Below are 4687 nucleotides of genomic sequence, written 5' to 3' on the forward strand. Positions count from 1 at the left end.
TTAATGTTATTATCCTCTCCCTTCTGATTTGTTTCCGCATCTTGGCCCAGGATTGCAAACAATCACACTACCTGCTCTTGAAAGAACCAGTGCTTTCTAAACGCCTCAACTCTCTGGAATATTTGCACAGACGGGAACTACTGCTCTCCTGACAGCTGTCACTGAGGCTCCGCTAAAATCCCCCTGGGGGATTTGCTTGCGGATTTCCGAGGCTCTTAGTGAAAACTATGACCCTTCTGCTTTTGGAACACTAGGCTGGTTCTGAAATCAGTTTGAGGGTCTTTATGTGTTAAAGGATGGGTTCCATTCTACCACCCCTCAGCCCACCCTTGCAAGTGCCTTTTGCACTTTCTTATTCTAAGACGCTCTAGTGTCCTTCAAGTGCAGCCGTAGGCTCCGCTCTTGGCATTCACCGCGTGCCTTAATTGTATGACATTAAATCAAGGTCCGCTGTGAACACGGAGGGCAGAGTCTGGTCTTGATCCGGAAAGTAACTGACCCATTGCGAATGCCACACTTCTCCTTCTGCCCTTTTCCCCTGCCCTGAGCTTGAGTCCCTATGACTCCTCCAGAGTCCTAACTCATAAGCTCAGGCTTCTGTTTCAGCTAGCCTCCTGCCACGGCTGCCAGAGCCACTGCTAATTAGTCTGTTCGGTGGAAGTGTAGACGATGTAAGTGTCTGCATATACATATGCATATATCTGCATGCCATTTATAGCACACCTAAGAACATACATACGCCTACAAATCTAGTTTCAAATGATGGCGTGTATCGAAGTTAATCACCCTTCTGGTGCAGAACTAAGTTCGTAAACGTGTTGTTTTACTCAAGGCAATGAACTGAGTTGGTTAGCCTTGCATCTCTTCTAAGTCACTTGTAAGGAATGGCAGGTTTTAAGGACTTTCTGTTCTGCAGAAAGCTTTGCCAGTCATTTCCAGCTGTCGAGGATGAGATCTGGCACATAAAAAAGAAAATACTCATACGTGTGTGTGTGTGTGTGTGTGTGTGTGTGTGTGTAAGATAATCACGCAGATATGCCTAGTCTCTGTGTCCTCTGATAACGTTACCGCGGTTCTGGTTGGGAGATTTGGGGAAGAGATGAGGGTCCAAGGGCGGACTGGGTCATCTTTCTTTGTAATGCGGAAAAATTAACTCAACCGCACCTGCCTAGTCCCGAGAGAGCTGCGCGGCCCATCTGGTCTTCCTACAGCTTTGCTGCAGAGAAAAGGCTGCTCGCTAAGGCTTCCCCACCGCCGGGGTGCGCGGACCTCGGGTCTGGGCCCGGCTCGGGGTTAAGGTTCAGAGCAGCGCAGCGGAGGCGCACTCCTCAGACTGCGGCCCGAGTCGGGAGGCTGGCGGAGCCTGGGCCGGGCGGAGGGAGGGCGATCAGGAGAGCCGAAAGGGTGAGGGGAGTTGACCTCTACGGGCGGAGCCCTCTGCGCGGCGGGCCGGAGGCGGCGGGCGCAGGGGCTCTTTTCTCGGCGTCCCCTACCGCGCGGTCCGCGGGAGGGCAAGGTCCGCTCCGGCTCCAGTGTCCGAGGAAGGGAGGATTCTCCGCCCCCGCGGCCCGGGGGGAGGCGTAGAGCCAGGCTGTGGCTGCAGAAACCGCTGAGAACCGGTCTAACGCAGAGACCCCGCAACGCGCCCCTGAAAGACAGAATCACAGCGCAGAATTAGAGAGGGAGGAAGGAGGGGGAGGCTGGGGAGAAAGGGCTGGAGGTGGGAGGGAGCAGGCGAGGGAGATAAGGTGACGAGAGGACGAGACCCCAGCCGGCGGGCCGCGACCTCTGTCCGGGGCTTCAGCCCCGCACCGAGGCGACCTCGGCGCTCCGAGCCCAGGGCGCACATCCTGGGGGGCGGCGCGGTGGCGGTGTGCCCAGGTCCCGGCTGCGGAAGCCGCGAGGTGGGGGCCAGACGCTGCGGCACCGCCGCGGCCGGAGAAGGGATTTCGGGAGCTGGAACCATCAAAAAGCGTCCGCAGATGGTCCTCCGGTGCAGTCCAGCCGTTCCCGCAACCTGTACCCCCTTTCCCCAGCCTCTCCCCATCCCTCAGACCACGCTCTGGATCCGCACTCTCCAATCCCCACCCCTTCTTGGCTTAGTACCCTGCAAACTGCAAGACCGGAGAGTCCCAGCAAGAAAATCGAAACGATCGATGAGAGAAAGAATCACAGATACACATAGCCCCAGAAATCCGAAGGAGAAAGACCTACTAGCCCTGCTCAAACCTGCAGAGGACCAAAGCGTTTTCAATCGCTGCTCAGCGCGTTCGCGGAGGAAAGAGGAGGCTGAGAGGCTTCCGTGGTATAAGGTGCTTTAGGGTGGGAGGTGGGGGTGGGGAGGGGGTGGATCGGAGCGGTCCGGTCTTTCCCCCTCGCTTGCTGATCCAGAATTAGGGATTAATGGCTCGCTCCAGCCAAACAAATAAGGCATCTGCCTTCAGCACAAGAGGATTACACGGGCTGCTGACGTCACCAGTCAGACAGATGTTGGCTCCCAAAGTCCTGAGCAGCTCGCTGTGTCCTTGAAACCAAAGAGCCGCAGAAGGCGCTCAGCCCCCAAGAGCTGCTCCTGGGTACAGCAAAGGGCGAGTACCCTACTCTTGCCTATACACCCCAGTGGCGCTAACTCAGTGGTCCAAAGACGGCCCCCTAAAACGTCGCGCCCCCAGTCTCTCCAGCCCTTTTCTCACAGCCCTACCGTCCATGCTCAGGCTCGCTCAAGGCAAGTCAAAGTCACCATTCTCTCCCTAAAATGGAGACAAGAGCCGACACCTCCTGGACACCTCATCTAGATCCGTAATTCTAAGCTCTTGGGCTCTTGTTCCTTCACACATAGAGGGCCAGGGAACAACAAAATAAGCACCTTAGGCCGGACAGAGCCCACGCTCCAGATGACGGGCGGCTTCTTAATTATGTGCGCAAGCAGCAAAAGCAGGGCTTATCTGCATCTCCTCTTCCCGCCTCGCCGCCATCCTTTTCCCAGGCCAAGGTTTAGGTTTGTGCGTAATCTTATCGCGAATACCATTCCGGATGAATATGCCTTTCTAAACAATGACCGTCTCCCAACTTAACTCTGTGTCCTGTCTCAAGCAGAGCCCTGGGCCACCACATGGTGAGCCAAGGGGACCTCACCATGGTCCTGATCATTGCATTGCATGTTCTTTGCAATTACTTTGAAGATGAAAAAAAAAAAAAGGGGAGAGAGAGAGATGTGCTTGTATGTATGTATGTGTGTCCAAAACATATCTAGCACCCAGTCTTAAGAATCTTTACATTCAGGTGACTGCAGTTTCATCTATAGATGAAAAAAAATTAATCTATAAACCCTAAATTCCCTTTAATTTGATGTCATTTTAAAACTTAAATTTAAATATAAGCTATTTTAATTTTTCACACCTGTGTATTATTTTTGCTTTATAAGATTTCCCAGGCCTCTACAAGTCACCCAGAAGTCGAGTTATGATATAAGCCAAAAGATACATGGAATTGGAAATTTAAATGAGCAATTTTGAATGTGTTATGTAATCCACAAACAAAATGATTTTAAATGAAGTTCAGTTCTGTAAAGGAGTAAGAGCAATTCAAACAATATATGTAATAAAATAAATTGCTCTCTGACACAGAGCCACTGTACCAACCCTGTGCCCCAAATCAAATGAGTATACATGAAAAAAAATTGTCACTTTCTTACAAAAAATGTTTGCCTCCAACATTGCATTGTTGATTATAGACCATAACGCCTAAACAGGAGCAGAAGGAGTCTCTGGATTATATCTCCATTCATATTATTCCTGTCTATCAAAGTGGCATTTAATTTTTCCAATTCTATGCATTTAGAAATTCAGTGACTGATAAAAATCAATTTAATTTGCTCCAGTGTCATTCAGCTAATGCCAGCTTAAAATAGCAAAATTTCTCTAACCTCATTCTCTTCAAGGCCTTATAAGAAATAGCCCCCATCTTAAATGGATGGCTTTAAACTTGTTATTTACCAGCTACAAAAGATAGACCTCATCTTTTCTTAATTGGATGAAGAACATATACTATTTGAGCAGGGTGTATAAGTCATTGTTTCTTTGAAACTTGATTGAAATGCCACAATTTAAAGGAGTCTAACTCTTTCTAAAAATCACAAAGATTGTTTTTGCCGCCCAACATGCTTTGAATGTAAACTTCCATTCTGCTCCCACAAAATTTTACAAGAGTTCCTTTTTGCTCAGTGATTTAATATTAGTTCGCTGTCCATGGTCTTGATTCCCATGAAGGGATGTGCTAGTGGTGCATTTTGAAAAATGTGAATCACAATGCTTCTGCACCAATTTGATGCTGTAACATTTTAAGATAATGTCAATGGGGGAAGCATCTATAAGCTTTAAATTCGCTCTTCCATTCCAGTTGTTTTCATCATTCTATATTTGCCACCACATTTAGAGTACAGGAAGCAGATGGGGAAAGTTTGCATTTCATCATTTTTGAGATGATAAAATCACCTCCACATTTAGGGGTCCAAGGAATTGTAGTAAATAAGAAAAAGTATTTTTCAATCTGCATTTTTTTTTTTTTTTGGTTTTTGCTTTCAAAAACATCAGGCATCTTTAATTAGGCATCCGTGTCCACTTTTATATATGGTTTAACAAGCACAGACATTTTTACAAAAATGACAAATTAAGAAAAAAAGGAAAAC

The 4687-nt window shown here is 48.3% G+C and overlaps 1 non-coding gene across 1 annotated transcript; it reads right to left on the minus strand.

The window, feature by feature from the left end:
- On the minus strand, positions 378–482 carry MIR124A-1 (microRNA 124a-1). The gene has a single exon (NR_035373.1). It is a non-coding gene; the product is annotated as a microRNA 124a-1 (primary transcript).

This window comes from Sus scrofa, chromosome 4, assembly GCF_000003025.6.
Source record: "Sus scrofa isolate TJ Tabasco breed Duroc chromosome 4, Sscrofa11.1, whole genome shotgun sequence".
NCBI classification, from domain to species: domain Eukaryota; kingdom Metazoa; phylum Chordata; class Mammalia; order Artiodactyla; family Suidae; genus Sus; species Sus scrofa.